At 44.7% G+C, this 19,479-nt stretch overlaps 1 long non-coding RNA gene across 1 annotated transcript; it reads right to left on the bottom strand.

Moving 5' to 3' along the window:
- Positions 1-76: 76 nt before the first annotated feature.
- On the bottom strand, positions 77-18,665 carry LOC134478053 (uncharacterized). The gene is made up of 4 exons (XR_010050395.1): positions 17,266-18,665; positions 14,243-14,405; positions 13,663-13,874; positions 77-733 (listed from the first exon to the last, which is right to left on the bottom strand). It is a non-coding gene; the product is annotated as an uncharacterized LOC134478053 (long non-coding RNA).
- Positions 18,666-19,479: the final 814 nt, after the last annotated feature.

Genomic DNA, 19,479 nt, shown 5'->3' on the forward strand with positions numbered 1-19,479 from the left:
TAGACAACAATAAAATGAACTAAAGGAAAGTATTCAAGGTATCAATTAACCAAGATTTATTAGTATTTTATTTTCCTTGATCCATGGTGATAATTTTAATAAATGTCTACTAGTTAAAGGATAGTAGTCAAACCTCTATTAATTAACATGAATTAATATTAAAATAGCAAAATACCAGCTATGAGAGAACACAAAACAATAAAAATTTTTAAATTATCTGTTATCTTAGGTATTATCAAACAATGAGACTCTCCAATGGAAATAAATAGTTAAGTTTTCAAAAGGAATAAAGAACTCAATGCCCACTTACAAGAATAAGAATTGGGCACATTAAAATTATAGTAACCAAAAAGAATTATTACCAATTACCAAAAGAATTATTACCAAATGAACAATGATTTTGTATGATCAGAAACTCCCACTTTTATCAATGTATAGCTGGGGAATATATAGATATAATACATTAATGATAGTATTCTTTAGACTGAGGGATACTTTGGAGAGATATATATCAGCTAAACCCTCCACACCAGCAGCAAATTAAACCCTTACCCTCATGTCAGAATTTCCCTTCTAAACCTAACACACAGGGATGTGCCATCAGTGTCTCTTAGCTGAGTGGGTTCCATCAGGTAAAAGAGAACTGAGCCCATCAAACATAAGTCCTTCGTGCTGCAAATTTTTCAACTCATCAGTAATTGGTGGATTTGATCTTTGGGGAGCTGAGTTATTTCTGAAAGTATAAATAAAAAATTATTAAGGCAATAACCAAAGGCACAAACTATTAATAGTCTTCAATGCGTCTAAAACCAAACAGTTTTTAACTTCTTCAAAAGCATCATATAAGTAAATAGCTTCAGGGCTGGGGATTTAGCTCAACGGCATAAGCACCGGCCTTACAAGCAGGCGGTCGTGAGTTCAATCCCCGGTACCGATAAAAAAATTTAAAAAATAAAGTAAATAGCTTCGCTAGTGAACTCTACATTGTTTAAGCAAGAATTAACATCAGTCCTTCATAAACTCTATGAAATAAACTTCAAAAAATCCAAGAGGCAGGAACACTTGGCACTCATTTAGAATCCAGTAATACCCTAATTCCAAAACTAGACAAAGACATGAGAAAAGACAACTGCAGACCCGTCTCTTTTCCGACATAAACACAAGTTCTACAGAGTATCTACTAAAAATGTATATGAGAAAGCAACGTCCAGCAATACATGAAAAATTGTTCACTATAAACAAATACGGTTCATCCTGGAGCACAACTCTGATTCAATATATTAAAAAACTATTGATGTAATATGCCGTACAAATAGAAGGAGGAAAGACCACATGATCATTTCAAAAACCATAAGAAATGAATTTAATAAAATCTGACACTATTTTATTAGAACACTCAACACACTAGGAACAGAGGCACACTTCCCCATACTGATAAATAATATGTGCTCCCAAAAGCCACAGATAGAGAGACTAGGGACTCAGCTCAAGACCACAAGCGCCTGCCTGGCAAGCACAAGCGAGGTGGTGAGTTCGATCCCTGGTACAAAAAAAAAAAAAAAAAAAAAAAAAAAAAAAAAAACAGAATTAAACTTAATGCCACAAGACTGAACCAAAAATAAGACAAAGATTACACTTATCATTTCTATGTAATGTTGTACAAAACACCCTGGCCAGGGAAATAGACAAGAGAAAGGAATAAAAGCATTGAGATTTGGTCATATAATCTTGTGAATAAAAATATCCTAAGGGACCCATAAATAAGACATTAGGGCTGGGCATGGTGGTGCATGGCTATAATCCCAGCGCTCAGAAGGCTGAGGCAGGAGGATCGCTGTGAGTTTGAGGCCTCTCTGGGCTACAAAGTGAGCTCAAGTTCAGCCTGAACTACAGAGCAAGACCCTATCTCAAAAAGCATATATATATATATATATATATATTCCAACAAAATACATACAAGATTTGCATGTTGAAACTATGACACCAACAAAAACTTTAAGACCTAAATAAATATGAAATGTCCCACATCCATGAAGTAGAAGGCTCAAGATTGTTAAGATAGTTTTCCTGTTGAATCTGTAGACTGAATGCAAACTCTGGAAACCCAGCAGACTAGGTTTTTTATGTAATTGACAAGATGGTTCTAAAATTTATGTGGGAAGGCAAAGGAACTGCAATAGCTCAAAGCAATTTGAAAACAATACAAAGCTGAAGATTCATTATCCACTTCAAAGATTTACCAGGAAGCTGCAATTCTGAAGACTGTATAGTATCGAATAAAATACAGATAAGGAACTCGATGGAACATAAGATCCAGACCAGAAATAGACTCAAATATATTTTGTGTGTTGCTCTTCAACACAAGCGCAACAGTAATTCAGTGGAAAAAGAATCATCTTTGTAACAAAAACCACATACAAGGAAATGAAGCTTAATCCATACCCCCGCACTCTAGTGAAAAGTAACCCGAAACAGACCACAAATATCAATGCAAAAGCTAAAATCATAAAACTTCATAATAACATTCAAAAGAAACTTTTGTGACAAAAGTTGACAAAGATATTTTAGATATAACACCAAAGGCACAATTCATAAAGGAAAAAATTGATCATCAAAATTAGAGCATTCTGCTTTGCAAAAGACATTGTAACTCATGAAAAAAAGTCACAGACTGCGAGGAAAGTATTGGAAAAGAACACGCCTGATAAAGGATTTATATTCTAAAGATGTAAAGAAGCATCAAAACTCAACAATAAGTAAATAATGCAATTTTTAAAGCAGGTAAAATTTGAATGGAGGCTTCACCAAGGTGATAGGCAGGTAGCAAACAAGCATATGAAAAGCATCATGCAGGAAATGCAAACTTAGATCCTAATGGGAAAGCAGCAGAATCAGTTAGAAAGGAGAGGAGAAAGCCAGGGCCAGATGAGGACGCAGGGCCCAGGGACCCCGCGTGGGGCTGGCAGGAACCTCAGAAGTACCCATGCGGTGTGGCAGTTCTTGAACAGCTAACACACTCCCCAGCAACCTACTCAGAGGTCTTTACCCAACTTCAACAACAATATGCAGTCACAAAAGAAAACTTGTATGCAAATTTTTATAGGAATCAAACATTATGCAGCCCAGTGTGGTAGTGCACACTGGTAATCCCAGCACTTAAGCGGCTGAGGCAGGAGAAGCATTGCAAGTTCAAAACCAGCCCCGGTTACAAAGTGAACTCAAGGTCAGCCTGAACTGCATAGAGAGACCTTGTCTCAAAAAGACGAAAAAAAAAAAATCACGATTGTTATTCATAATAATCAAAACCTAGGAAAAAGGGAGCAGGCCCTCTGGAGGCCATGTCCTGAGGAGCCCCACAGAGCCGGCACTTGTTGAGCTAGGAGAGCTGGTGCTGTGTCTCAGTGTGCAGACAGGAGGACAGAAGCCTTGTTGTATTCAGTGGGTTCAGGATAAACCCCAGCCGCGGAACAGTCCTGGGTGGCTGCACTGCCAACATCCCCGTGTGGAATGGGGAAGGCAGAGCCACCCAGTCACATGGACACCCGCAGCTGGAGCAGACTGGAGGGAACTCTGCTGAGAGGCAGCAGCTGGGACCACCCCGACTCTGCCGCAGTGGCCACAGCAGCACAAGCAGGCAAGCACCCTCGGCCTGCGGCCTGCAGCGGGACAGGGCACCCCCACCCCACCCTGTGACCAGCAGGTAAAAGGAGTCGGTGGTGTAGAATGGAAAAGGCTGTGCAAGGCCCAGAAGGAGCAAGCCCGGCTCTCCCTGTGAACAAACGGACTTCGAAGATGTCTAGGGAGTGCTCCACTTCACATCACGATACACATCCTTCTCAGCTGCAGCCAGGACGTTCTCCAAAACAGACCAGGCACCAGCCCGTAGAACATGCTTCAGTAAAGGCAGAGGAGCTGGAAGTACCCATGCACATGATCTGTCCATAGCACAATGAAATTGGCAATTAATGGCACAAGAGACCACAGAAACAACATAAACACATGGAAATTAAATAACACCCTCCTGAACAAGCAATGGGTCACAGGTGAAATTAAAGAAGAAATTAAACAGTATCTGCAATTAAATGATAATGCCAGTACAACATACAGAACTTGGGACACAATGAAAGCAGTCCTAGGAGGGAAATTTACAGCGATGAATTCTTACACCAGAAAAACAGAAGGATTTCTAATAGCCAAAGGGTGAATCACAAATTTCTAGAAAAAGAACAAACCAAACCCAAACCTTGTACAAGCAAGGAAATTATAAAGATTAGAGCAGAACTTAATGCAATTGGGGATGGGGATTTAGCTCAGTGGCATAAGCCCCTGCCTGGCAAGCATGAGGTCATGAGTTCAACCCCCGGTACCGAAAATAAAATAAAATAAAATAAAATAAAGAAGATAATGCAATTGAGACTAACAAGACAATACTGAAACTCAATTAATCAAAGAGTTGGTTCTTTTACAGGCTAAATAAAACTGACAAACCCCTAACGAACTTTACCAAAAGAAGAAAGAAAAAGCCCACATTCAAGCAATTAGGAATGAAAAGGTTAGAATCAGATGGATCCTGTGGAAATACAGATCATCTGTACCTACTTCAAGAACATGTTCTCTAATAAGAGTGAAAATACAGAAGAAATGGACCGATTCCAACATACATATGAATTGCCACAGCTGAATCAAAAATATATAAAAATTCTAAATAACCCAGTTATCAGTCAGTGAAGTTGAAAATGTAATTTAAAACTCACCAACAAAGAAAAGCCTAGTTCCTGATGGATCGCTGCTGAATTCTACAAGGAATTGAGAGAAGATCTAATGCCACTACTATGAAATGCTTTAATAAAATTGAAGGAGAAGCAGTACTCCCTAATTCATCCCTGGAAGCAAGTATGACCCTGATACAACACAGATAACCAACAGAACTCCAGGCAATCCCCCTAATAAACACAGACGCAAAAGTCCTCAAAAAGATTCTGGCAAACAATGCAGCAAATCATCAAGAAGATTATTCATCATGGCCAAGTGGAATTCATCCCAGGGATGCAGGGATGGTTCAACATATGCAAATCAATACATTTAATACACTACAGTAAGAAAGCCAAGGACAAAAACCACATGATCGTCTCAATAGACACAGAAAAGGCATTTGAAAAAGTCCAATACGCATTCATGATAAAAACCCTACAGAAAAATTGGAATAGATAGTCTTTATTTCAATTTGATAAAAGCCGTCTATGACAAGCCAACAGCCAACATCGTACTAAATAATAAAAACTGAAAGCTTTTACTCTAAAACCAGGAAAAAAGACAAGGATGTCCACTGTCACTTTTCCTATTTAAAATGTTCTAAAAACATTAGCTAGAACAGTTAGACAAGAGAGCAAAATAAAAGGAATAAAGACAGGAAAGGAACAAATTAAATTGTAATTATTTGTGATGACATTATATTCTCCATAGAAGACCCCAGAAGTCCACCAAATATTTGTAGGCTTACTAATCAAATTTAGTTTCTTAGCTACATTCTAAGTTAACACTCAAAAATCAGCAGCATTGCTGTACCACAATAAAACAAACAAGAGAGAATTTAAGGTAGCAACACCTTTCATAGTAGCTTCCAAAAAACTTAAATACTTAGGAATCAATCTAATGAAGGAAGTAAAAGATCTATACATTGAAAATTACAATACTCTGAAAAAAAGATATCAAAGAGGATATCCAAAAATGGAAAGACATCCCTTGCTTATGAGTAAGAAGAATCAACATAGTGAAAATGGTCGTAATCCCAAAACTATTATACAGGTTTAATGCAATCCTGATCAAAATCCCAGTAACCTACTTCAAGAACGAGAAGAAGCATTCCTAAAATTCATCTGAAAGCAGAATAATTCTGCAAAGGCCATCCTGGGCAACAAAGACAAGACAAGGGGCATCGCAATCCCTGACTTAAATTATACTACAAACCTACTGTGATAAAAACAGTGTGGTACTGGGGAAAATCCCAAACTTAAGGATCAGTGGAGCAGCTTAGAAGATGGACAAACAACTTCAAATACACCCATCCCTTATGTTTGTCAAAGATAAGAGTCAACACCCTCACTGGAAAAAATAAATTCTCCTTAATAAGTGGGCTGCAGCGCTGGGGATGAAGCTTAGGGGTAGAGTGCTTGCTGAGCATGCACACGGTCCTGAGATCAATCCCCAGTACCAACAAAGCAGTGCTGGAAAAACTGGCTTCCCACAGGCCAACACTAAAACTAGACCCATGTCTCTCACCAAGCACTAAACTAATGTGGAAATGGATCCAAAATCTAAACATTAAAATGGAAACTAAACCTCCTGGAAGAGAGCACAGGTGGGACTCTTGGAGACCTAGGTGTAGGCAAAGACTTCATGAGCAAAACCCAGATCACCCAGGAAATAATGCAGAAAATCACCAACTGGGGTCTCGTTCTATTAAAAAGCATTCACACAGCAAAAGCAATTACCATTAGAGTGAAACAACAACCCACAGAGTGGGGAACAATTTTAGTCAGTTTCCCTCGTACAAGGGGCTAATATCTAAAATATATAAAGAATTGAAAAACTCAGACCCCCAAATTTAAAGACTCAATCCAAAAAGGGGCGTCTGAGATGAACATGTACTTCTCAGAGGAAGAAATACAAATGGCACATAAATATATGAAAAAATGTTCAGCATCACTGGTCTTTCAAGAAATGCAAGTCAAAAAAAAAAAAAAAAAGAAAGTCTGAGATTCCAGAAAGAATGGATGTCATCAAGAAACCACCCAATAACAAATGCTCACGGGGCTGAGGGGAAAAAGGAACCCTCCTCCACTGTTGGTGGCAGTGCAGACTGGTGCAACCACTATGGACATCAGTGTGGAGATTCCTCGAAAAACTAGGATTTGAAGTCCCATTTGACTCAGCTTTTCCGTCTCTGAGTATTAACCCAGAAGAACTAAACACATACCACAGCGACATATGAGCATCTGTGTGTATAGCAGCACAGTTTGTAATAGCTAAATCCTGGAAACAACCCAAACGCCCATCAACCAAGAAATGGATTTTTAAATAAAAGATGTGGTTGAAAGCAACGAGCCTTCCTTCCTGGTAACTGGCAGCGGGATCGAGCCTCGGGCACACCAGGGAAAGGACAAGTCGGTGTCTCCCGTGAGCCACCCCCACCCCCATTAGCAACTGGAAGATGTGGAGGTCAGCCAGAGTTGACAGCAACCAAGGGACATAAAGCAACCAAATGCTCATTGATTATGTGACCTGGGGCCAGAAGTCTTAGCCTCTCCTGGGAGGAGACCATATGCAATACAGCAAATGTGGAGGATTTCCTTCTGTCTGCTCTTTGAAGGCCAATATTGTTCTGTTTTGCTTTGTTCTGATTAATTGTTTTGTGCTATGCAATATTCTTTTTTGATTATTTTTATAGCGTTCTGTTTTGGTTTGATTTTGCCATACCTGATTGAATGGACAACTATTGTGAAAATAACGGGATAAACAATGGCACCTATTACTGTTATCCTGGTATCCTGCTCTGAAGTTCTGTACCAATTTCACTGCACTGTCTCAGTTGGCTCTGTTCTGTCTTGCTTTATATATTTTACTATCTTTAAAATTTAAAAAAAGATTTGGTAGTTTTATATAATGGACTACTACTCAGTAATAAAGAAGGATGAACTTGAGACTTTTATAAGAAAATGGACACACCTGGAGACCACACTCTTAAGTGAGGTAAACTGATCACACATATACATTAATTTTCTGGTTTGGGAAACCAAAAGTATAAATAAGGACCAAAGTGCATAATCGCTATCTTGAAATAGGAAGAAATAGTTCAAAAGAGAGGGAATGGGGAAGGGAGGAAGAGGAAAGGAAGGAAGGAAAAGAAAAAAATTATAAAAGAAGGATACAATGGAAGCAAAGCTTTATAAATAAGGAGGGGAAACAGGGCTGAAGAGAGGGGAGGGGATTGGAACAAAAAGGGGATTCAAGATATCATGTAAAGATACAAACTCCCTATGGTGAATATGATCATTATGTATATCTAAACTGGACCAAGAGACTTAATTTTTTTAAAAAAAACTATGCCAGGCACGGTGCACACACCTGTAATCCCAGCACTCAGGAGGCTGAGGCAGGAGGACTGCTGTGAGTTTGAGACCAGCCTGGAATACATAAGCAAGTTCAAGCCCAGCCAGCACTCACAGTGAGACTCATCTCAAAAAAAATAAAAAACCTAGGCATAAGCTTTTCTGCTGATGAATGGATAAATAATCCAGGTCCCTCTATACAACGGGACCCTACTCATTAAAAAGAAAAAAATATTCAATAATATGAATGAATTTCAAACGCATTTCTCCAAGTAAAAATACTTCGGTTCCAGGGCCTGCATCTCTATGACGCCATGCATATAACATTCTGGGAAAGGCCAGACTTCAGGGACAGAAGACGGATGGATGGTCCCCAGGAAGCAAGAGTCGGGGGGCATCTGAGCTCAAAGGGGCCAGGGCATTCTGTGGATAATGAACTTTTTCTATCTTGGTTTTGATGATAGTTATGCCATTTTATGAACTATCAAAACTCCCAGTGCTGTGAACTAAAAAGGGCGAATTTTTCCCTAGGTAAATTATACCTCAGTCTTTATGTGTGTGCCTTTCACTACCCGTCATTAGCACCATAAAATACTAAGTTAAAACGTTTCTATGTAGCACTTACCCATGATGGCATTACCAGACTACACTCAGAATATATTTCCCATTTCTTTGGACAGATTTTGCTTGTTTTTCTGAAGAAAGGATTGAACACTGAAGGAAAACTATCATAAGGCCTGCTTTGAAACTTTCCCCTGCTCAGGGTGAAATATTGTCAGTACATTACAGATCACTCCCTTCAACCTTCCCTTCTCGTACATAAAACCCCCTTCTTGTTTTAATCCCATCAATAGTTCATTTGCTTCTGGGAAAGAATCCATCATAATCAGTCCAAATTATTTCCATGTTTGCTCACAGTTCACAGAATCTGACCCACAAATAATAAAATATTTGTTTGTTGAGAACAGTTTAAACATAATCCATTGTGCTTAACAGCAAAGTAATTCTCTTGAGGCCTGAAATAAAAGTCAGACCCTTCTGTTTTGAATGGAAACTGTCCTTAAATGATTTCAAACGTGCCCATATGAGACAGCATCTAATAAAAGCCAGCCTCACGAAATAACCGCCCAGTGACTGAAGATACAACATCACTGCATGTGGGCAAAACTGGAGAGAATAAACCAGACCTCAGCCGGGCACCGGCCCTCCTCGGAGAAGTGCTGAGCGCTGGAGCTGCTCTTCTTTCGGCCTAAGCAGGAAGAGGGCGGAAGCAAGGAAGCTCTCCTTGCTTTTACTGGAAACAAAAGGGGTGCTGATCAGCAGACAGGCCACAAGACAAAACATGAAACACAGAGTAACACACAGGCGGGGAAGCCTGGTTAAGTGTGGAGGGTCTTCACTGGGGGCTGAGTTTTGCAATTAAATGTTGCATTCAGAAAAAACAGAATGGGGAAAGAAAAGACCTGATGTCCCTTTGGGGACGGGCAGCACACATGGAACACACCAAGGCACAAACCCAAGACGCGGGAAAGAAAAGGCAAGGGACACTGACCTCGAGGGTCAGAGGGAGGAGGAGGGGAGCCGGTGGCTGCAGCCCTGGATGGAAACAGCTGCGGAGCAGAAAAGAATGGACACAAAGCAAAGCACCGATGTGGTGAGTGGGACACGGACAGCTCGATCTGGGAAACCTGTGGCCCCCAGACACACACTGCAACTGAGAAGTGATACATGAAAAACTGTTAGTCCGGGGCAAGGGTCTGCTAACTACTCATGAGAGAAAACTGAACTCTAACTACTCAAAGAGGAAACTTTTTCATTAAAACATCCACATTTTGACCCACTTAGGAAACAACTAACATTACTGAAATTCTAGTTACCAACAGCAAAAGGAAAATTTTTAAAGACAGAACAGGGATGGCCATGCATTCCAGCCAGAGTTTTTCAGTGCACAGGAAGATGGTCCTGCCCATTACCTGCTCTAACACATCGACTCACCCAGCATCCGAGGACCCCACAGTGCCCAGAGATGGGAGTATCTGGGTAAATAAACAAACTCTTCCTGGCCACATAGAGAAACTGTGGAACAGAGAGCCGCTGGCGTCTGAAGTGTGAAAATGTTGTGAGTCTTGAAATGGTGAGAGAGACCCAGCACGAGCCCGGCTGAGAGTCCCGATTGTCTGTCCTAAAAGTGCAGCCAGAAAAATAAACACAGAATCAGTGGCTGGGTGGTCGGCGTCCCCAGATCTGTCCTGGAGCAGAATCCTGGAGGACTCCAGAGGGCGTAGATGATTGTCCGGTAAGAAGCGTCAATCCTAGGTAGGGGGTATTGATAATCCCAAGCCTCCATTTTACCCCACGGGGAAGCATGCAAAATTAGCCATGGTGAATTTGTGGTCCCCGACAGAGGCTGACTCTCAAAACTACAGACAAAAGGGAGTGTGATGCTGACTTGAGGAGACAGCAGAGCCTGGGAGGATTCTTCACGTCCACAAAAAGGGAGCCGTGGCCACAGGAGACAGGGTGGGTCACCGGGGTGGGAGTGAATCACATCAGGGTGATTTGCTTTATTTCTTAAATTTTACATTTATTTACCTACTATTACTTCTATGACTGAGCTGAGGATCAGCCCTAGGGCCTTTGTACTGAGCTGCATTCCTAGTCCTTTATTTGTTATTTTTGAGGCAGGGTCTCACTAAGTCACTAACGTGGCCATCAGTCTGGCCTCCCACGTGTGCTCCTCCTGCTTCGGCCTCCCAGAGAGCTGGGGTCGCAGGCATATCCACCACTCCTAGCAATTAGACTTAAAAAAAATCCTACAACTCCAAGAGCACTAGGCCTAGGATGACGAGGAATGGTGCGGCTGGTGCAGCAGGATGGTGCCCCCCACCCCGGGCGTCTTCCCCTCCCCACGGAGAGTCTGAGATGCCCCCGCTGCTCCCGCAGGCTGCCAACCTGGCTACACCCTCGTCCCGTGACCTCGGAGTCAGACCTGAAAAACAGCAGCGGGAAGGAGCATCGCCCAGTAGAGTCCAAACCTAAGGACAAGTCCTCGGTGGCGTGGACAGGGCACCCTGGATGGCATCTGTGTCTGTCCGGGTGGGGGAGCCCAGCAGGAGGTCTCAGGTGTCCATTCACAGCGCAGTCTCTCTCCAGGTGTGTGGCTGTTCTCCCCAGGGACAAAGCTGAGACGGCTGACACGGAAGGTCCACAGGGGCCATCACCTGTTCCAGGGGCCGCATTACAGTCCAAACGGCCTAAAAAGCCACAGCAGTGGACCAAGCTAACACGATGACCACTTTAAAAGACTTTATTGAGGGCTCTTCACTTCCTTCCACCACGTGAAACCCCGCTGGGTCAGACAACAACTGCACTTCTGTGGTTTGCACAGAGCACGATGTGGGCGTGGGGGCCGAGAGGGAAGGTCCAGGCCTCTCCCAGGATGAGCCAGAGGACCTGGGCTCTGTTCTCCTCAGCACTGAGGGCTGCCTGACTGCAGCAGCCACGGGAGAAAGACAGTTTCCACGCTGGCTGGTCTGGGAGGCAGCGTCTCGTGAAGAATGCACGGGAAAAGGCGACTTACGGGATGAGAGAGGCCCAGAGGCCGGCCCCGTCTCATAGTGAACGTTTTAGATTTGCCCAAAGTGCTCTCAAAGGTGAAATCAGGCCAAGAGATGAAAAGTGCCAAAAATAAATAAATACATAGAACACAGGTTTCACCTGAATACAGGAAGACATTTCTAACAGGAGCCGACGTAAAGCAGGTCACCTTAGGAACCAGGCGGCTGCCTTAGGAACCAGGCGCAAACAGCCAGCCCGGGATACATCTGTGCAGGACTCCAAAGCCACCAAAACTACTCTGCAGACCAGAGCTGAGAACCTGAAAGTTCCAGTCAGTGCCATCTGTGTATGTCACTTGCTCTTCTGCCCAATACATCCTTCGTTAGATAATACAAATAGCAAAAGAGAAATTACTAGTTGGCTTTTTGTTCCTGTCACAAAACACCCAGCGCAAACAAATTCTAAAAGGAAGGGTCGATGTTAACTCACTGTTTTGGGGCTTCAGTCCACGGCCAGCTGGCTGGAGTGCTTGAAGCCTATGGTGAGGGTCAGCATGGCAGAGGACAGCTGCTCACCTCACAGCAGCAAGAAGTGGGGGCAGAACGAGCCTGAGAGGAGGGGTTTGGGACTGGCCATGGTGCCCTCCTGCCCCTGCACACCCCAGGATGCATCCCTCAGCCTGGCCCCAACACTTGCTTCCCCTACCCCAGTAGCATTGCTGTAGTCAGGGGATGTACACAGAGAACAATCAGGATCAAGACATGGAGTTTACAATATTATTTTTATAATGGTCACTGGGAGTTAACACAGGAAAATGCAAGCAATCTATCCACAACACCAAAGATATAGATTTATTTAGTCAAGAGCCTAAACCTCACAGCAATGTCCCACATGAGTCCAGATAAAAACCCAGAGCTCAGGACAATGCCTCCCACGAGTCCATCTGGAGGTCTAGAGCCCACAAGGACTCATGCCAGTCTCTTTTACGGATCCATGCCGGGAAGACCCAAGGGTCAGCAGTGGAAGCTAGAAAGTCTATGCCAGCAGGATGAAGGAGCTGTGCTAGTGGGATGAGGGTTCTACGCTGGAGCCGAGAAGTCACACTCACAAAGACCAGGGCTATCCTGAAAGGCACCACAGCTGTCCTCAGTGACACGGAGGCCCCGAGCTCCTCTGATAACAAGCACAGTTGGGTACATGCCAGAAAGCAGCGTAACGAGTTCATCCTGGAGACCAAGCAGCACGTCTTCCCCTCCGGAACCAGGAAGCAATGCTCGACGTGAGGACCAAAGCTTCTCCAGGAGAACCAACAGCTCAGACAGCAACTCGGAGGAGAATCCACAATGCCTCCTTAACACCTCAACCCTCAACACCTCCCTTCTTCTCCACCTGTTTATGCTGGCAACTTTCCCCAGGTGGAGCATCTTCACTCAATGCCATGCTGATGTAATCCAGCTGGCGTTAAGTTGACCACCAGTTCTTAATCCATAACAAGCATCATCAAACTATGGCCTCACCCATGGATGAATCCCCTTTATGAAGGGAGAGTTCTCACAATCCAGTCACCATCTAAAAGCCAGAAGCCTTCAGACTCTGAGGGGACACTTTATCCTAACCATAACAGAGTGTGTTGGCTTTTATCTGTTGGGCATAACCAGTCCTAAGTTAGCACTGACTTTTCAGGCAAAGCAAAGAAGGACAAATGAAGGGGGAGGGCAGGAGCAGGGACAGCTGGAGAGGGGCCATGGCCAGGAGATGGGGGTGGGCTGAGGGGAAAGTGTCACCCCGGAAGACAGGTGTCGGCCAAAGCTGCTCCTCTTCATCCCACGCCATGTCCTCTCCTGTCCTCTCCCTGTCCCGCCCCCCATCTGTCTGTTTCTCTCTCTGTTTAGTTCTTTGAGCTGCTGACTTAAACCTCACCAAGTATGATTCTGTCTTATTAGAAAGATACAACAGGATGGAGGAGGAGAAGACTTGGAGATCAGACAGCATTTACCTGAGAGGAGCAGCTGAAATTCAGTCCTGCGTCCTGTGTGCACTCAGCTGCACGCTGCATGCAGTGCCCCCAAGCCCTGACTGCCAGAGTACCGGGAACCAGTATCCACAGCACCCCTGCAGTCTCAGCCCCACATCAGTGTGAAATGGTCATCTCTTGCACATGGGCGTTCACTTCTGCATCTTGCATGTGAATCAACGCTAATCTTCCATCTGAATTGCAAATGGTTAAAAAATCAATTATTTTATCAGGAAGTCATGAATACACAGAATAAGAACACAAAAATTACTTTAAAATGTACAATAAAGGAGAAATGCTCTTCTCACCTCTTGCCCTGCCTCCCACCCGTGCTCCCCAGGGGTAAAAGCCAATCACTTTATTATATACTCAAAGATTAATTTTGGTAGAATATGCATGTGTGTGCATATGTGTGTGTGTGTGCTTTTGTCCACATAGGTGTGTGTGCAAGCATGAGCACGTTTTTACATCAGTGGAAGCAGTTGTCATACACCTCTCCCCCTGGGCTTTGCCCTTGATGGCAGCCTGCAGTGCTGTGACCTGTTGCTATGACACCAATTACCTTCCACACCGCCACTGCTCAGAATGACGTCAGCGCAGCGTGGATGCCCTGTTGTCTGTCTGCAGTTTTCCTCAACAAAGGAAGTGTAGCTCTGAATCGTGACAGTAGAATTTGAAGCTTCAGCAGGCAAGTAAGTGGCTCTTGGTGTGTGGGGCCCTTTCTGCTGCATTTTTTTAAGAAAGCAAAACAGAAAGAAAAAGAGTAGATACAGAATTTCAAAATTAAAAAACAGTGGCGTTAGGAAATTAACACTAGCTAATATATTGCAGTGTTATCTTAGCAGTAGTTGCTCAGATTACAAGATCTAGGTATAAAAATAAACAATGACAAGCACACACTGTTCTTTTTGATGAACAGAGGTTGATATTATAGTTATCCATCTTGCATACAAATACATACCTACCTTTCTTTAATATATACATAACTTTATATATGTTTACCAACATACAAACAATCTTTTCCTTGGTCATTTCTCCTTTCCCCATCCCAGCTGTTCTTTCCTTTTTATCACGTTCTTCCCCTTTCATTATCACAATATCTGTTGTACATTTTGGATCTTATTACTCTTTCAGCCATGCAGCAAATCATTAAGATTATATGTCACCATCAAGTGGGATTCATGCCACGAATGCAGCGATGGTTTAACATAAGCAAATCAATAAATGTAATCCACCACATCAACAGAGCCAAAGACCAAAATCACATGATCATCTCTACAGATGCAGAAAAGGCTTTTGACAGAGTCCATCGCCCATTCATGATAAAAATCCTACAAATTGGAATAGATGGTCTTTATGCCAATCTGATAAAAGCCATCTACAACAAACCAACAGCCTGCGTCATACTAAATGGACAAAACCTGAAAGCTTTCACTCTGGATCAGGAAAAAGACAAGGATGTCCACGATCACCACTGCTGGAAACACTAGCCAAAGCAATCTGCTGCTTTTTAAGCAGATACAGAAGGAGTGGCTGATCTCCCCCAGAAGCACCCCTGCCTTGCTCTGTCTTGGGCCTGAGGCACAATGGCATGGATGGCAGGTAAGCTCTGTGGCACTACTTGTGCCCAAGAACCTTGTAGGTCCCTAAAGTGGCATCCCATGCCATGTCACCCTTCTCTCCTGAGGTGCCTCAGTGTCACTGAGCCACCCCGGGCTATCAAAGCACTCCGCCCACTACGGTGATCGTTTCCATTAATGCTCTCATCCCAGGGACTTAACAATACCTAACACCCAGGCTAAAAGAGGAGAGGTTGATTTTGGTCTAGTTTATAGAGGTCTCAGTCCGTGCTGAGCTGGCTCCAAGGCAGGGCCACAGCAAGCAGAGGGGAGCCACTGGGGTGCTGGCAGAGAGCAAAGGGAGGAGGCGGGAGGGAGACAGGCCTGTCTGGGTCAAGGCGCAGTGACAGGTCTTTCTGGTCAGGCCCCACCTCCCAACAGCGGGTCAGTTGTAAGCCCCTGAAATCCAAGCACAGCGGAGGCTTTGGGAGTCGTTTTAGGTCTAATCTAGACGCAGGGATCCCAGTGCTCTTGCATCTGCCCATTTTCAAGTAGGCAGAATAATTCTGGTAAATCTGCTGCTCCTCCATTGCCTCAGGCTTGTGCTTCTAACTCAGAGGCCACTGTGCCCTCCGGAAACCAGCTGAGATTCAGGACACATGCTTGGGAGGTACTCACAGGCTGCTGATACCCAGGCTCACTAAGCAGATGAGGTTAATCCCACAGCAGTGGAGCCCTCGCCATGGCCTGGCCACACAGTGGCACAGAGGACGCTGCCTGGACCTTGGCATCACCAGGAAGGCCTGGGTTCCAATCCCAGCTCCACGACTTCCTAACTGGTGCACATGTCCTGCTAAGCGTATGACTGCCTACCTGACTCAGTTTAGCCAACTAAGAAGTATCTTATCTAGCCTTCAGCTAGTAGGAGAATTTTGAAATGTGTTTAAAGAGCTATAACGTGGTATAAAAACTCAGAATATGAAAGCTAGGCTTATAATTTCTGGACTATGAATTTTCACTCGCCATTAATACTTAGGATCAAGGCAAATCTTACAGTGATTCCAGTTTGTCTTTCTGAGCAGTCAGGGAGATGTCAGAGGGGTGGGTAGACTAGAGTGAGGGCCAGAGAGGAAGCAAAAGCCTGACAATAATTTTCAAATTAATCCTTCAGTCTTTCTAAAATCAAATGCATAGTAAAGGGTTTCTTAAGAAAATGCCAGTGCCCTTGGAAATAGCAATGTCATCTAACACTGAATTCAAAGACTAGCACACATGTGAAAAATGAGGTCGCATGGGACAGTGATCCAGGGGAAGTGCCAGAGGGTGGCGCGGGTGAGCAGCACGGACCACCAGCGAGGGGAAGCTTGGCCTGCCTTGCAGTTTTGCTGACTGCCAGCCAGCTCTGCTTCCCTGGTGTTGTACTCAGGGATTGGGAGAAGAACAATTAGAATCAGGACACAGAATTTATAATATTATTTTATGATGGTCACCCAGAGTTAACACAAGAAAGTGCAAGAAATCTGTCCAGAACAATAAAGACACAGAATATTTAGCTGAAGGCCTGGATCCCACAGCAATATCTTGCATGAGTCCAGATGAAGACCAAGAGCTCATGACAATGCCTCCCACGAGTCCAACTGGAGGTCTAGAGCCCACAAGAAGGACTCACACCAGTTTGTTTTATGGATCTGTGCTGGGAAGGCCCAAAGGTCAGCAGTGGAAGCTAGAAAGTCTATGCCAGCAGGGTGAAGGAGCTGTGCTGGCAGGTTGAGAGTTCTATGCTGGAGCTGAGAAGTCACACTCACAACAAAGACCCAGGCTGTCCTGAAAAGCACCACAGCCGTCCTCAGCAACTCGGAAGTCCCAAGCTCCTCGACAATAAGAACAGTTGAGTGCATGTCAGAAAGCCAGCGTGATGAGTTCATCCTGGAGGTTAAACAGCACAGGTCTTTCCCCTCCAGAGCCAAGAGGCAATGCTCACTGTAAGGACCAGCGCTCCCCCAAAGTGAACCACAGCCCCTCTCACCAACAACGTCCTGAGCTCCTCCGAAGACAGTGGTCGAACTCACACTGGGGAAGCCAGCATGACAAGCTCCTTCAGGAGAACCAATGGCTCCTAACAGCAACACTTAGCAGAACACACAACACCTCAATGCCTCTCTTCTCATTCTCCACGTCTCTATTTATGCAACTTTCCTCAGGTGGGACATCTACACTCAGCACCATGCTTTGATTCCACTGGCTTTAAGTTGACCACCAGTTTTTGATCCATAACACCTGGGATTTAGCCCAATGCGTTCTGCCACCCTGACAGTGTGTGTGTATCACAGCACACCCTGTTGGAGCTCACCGCCCGGACGCAGCCACCAAGTCCAGAATACCCGTGGAGTTTTGTGACACCACTGTGACACTTGGATTCATTCTTGTTATACATGATTTTTCCTGCCGATTTTCCATCCCACAACATGACAGAGAAGAAAACTAACCTGATGTCTCCCCTCCACCCTTGAATGCAGCCTGGTGATCAATGAGCCATCGCTTTATCCATCCTCCCCAGAGAATGTTCCCACTGCAGTATTAAATTAGAAAAATAAGACATCTAATTCCCCTCACCTATAAAAGTTATACGATCTTTTTGCTCATGTTCAATTTGCATCAGTTCATTGAGTCACAAGTGCGCCAATTCCGACATAATCATAATGTGTCATTATGGCAGACAACCCAGCTGGATGGGTGAGGAGTCCTGCTTGGAGGCTCCCCAGCTCCCCGCAGCTTACGCCCTGAGGTGAGGCACTTGGCTGTGCAATTTAGGCCCAGCTACCCTACATTTGTATAAATATTCACTTTTATGCTTAAATATATGGGCCTTAGAAGTCCCTCGTGTTCGGTACCCACTGGAACAAGGAGACTCTTCGGATCACGAAAGTCTGTTTCATGATGGAGTTCTTCAGAACCAGCTCACTCAGCCTGCTCAGGGGAGGCCACGGCAGTGACCCCTGGGCTGTGCCCCTGCTGCCTGGCAGGAGGGGGGTCCGGGAGGAAGGAGGGCCCGCCAGCCTCAGGACCCTCTCACTCTCTTGCCACTGCAGGTCTTCTGGCCTCAACCTCCTGCCCTTAGTTCCTATTTCTCTTTCCCTGTTTAGGTCCCTTTCTCATTGTTGAGACACAAAACCTCACTCTTGCAACTTAGAAGAGAGGTTATTTTGGCTCACATTTCAGTTCGCAGTCAGCAGACTCCAAGGGGCGGGGAGGGGGCGTGGTGAGGGGTGTGTTTGGGGCGTGACTTTGTGGCAGGGGCTTGGTGGGAGTGGGGGGCATGGTGAGGGGGTGGCGGAGAGGTGGAGCGCTAGGAAGAAAAATTGCTCACATCCTGGGCGCTGAGAGAAATTGCAGGAAGGCGTGGGGGCGTCACATAAACCCTTCCAGGTCATGCCTCCAGTTACCCTCCTCTTTGGACTGCACCCACCTCCTGACAGCAAGTCAGCTGTAGCACCTCCAGGACGCGATCACCTTTCCAATGCCCTACCTATGAACACACACGAGCCTTTGAGGAAACATCTAGACAGAAACCATAGCAATCCCCAATCTCTCGGCTTCCTAGTTACAATTCTTCCCTGGCCAGCCCGTAGTGTGTCTTGGGCTCAGACGCCCAAGCCCGGACTGGTCATCTGGGGCAGGGATGGGACACACTGCATGCACATACGGCTCCTCCCTTGACAAGGCCCAAGGGAAGAGAAGTGTCACTTAGAAGCACACCAGGCACCACTCATGCTGTGCCCACCAGGAGCTTCAGGAACAATCCCCTGGCTTCAACCAGTAGAGTTAACAAAACTGAGTTCGCTCCAGCTAAATCCTGTGGGATGTTGTTATAGGCAGTGTTTACAGGGGACTAGATTTAATACAGAACATATAATTCACAGGGTTATTTTATAATATTCACCCAGAGTCAAATGCAGAAATCTGTCCACTAGAGACCCAAAGAATCCAGCTGAGGACCTGGATCCCACAGCAATGTCCTGCACAAGTCCACATAAAGACCTAGAGCCCATGGCAGTGTCCTCCATGAGTCTAGCTAAAGGCCTAGAGCCCATGACAATCTCTCATGCAAGTCTGCACTGGGAAGGCCCAAAGGTTAGCGGTGGAAGCTAGAAAGTCTGCACCAGCAGGATGAAGGATCTGTGCCAGCAGGCTGAGGAATCTGCACTGGAGCCAGGAAGCAATGCTCAAAGTGAGGACCAGG

Source organism: Cavia porcellus, unplaced genomic scaffold (genome assembly GCF_034190915.1).
Source record: "Cavia porcellus strain 051 isolate PalLab524CR breed Dunkin Hartley unplaced genomic scaffold, mCavPor4.1 scaffold_11, whole genome shotgun sequence".
Classification (NCBI taxonomy): Eukaryota; Metazoa; Chordata; class Mammalia; order Rodentia; family Caviidae; genus Cavia; species Cavia porcellus.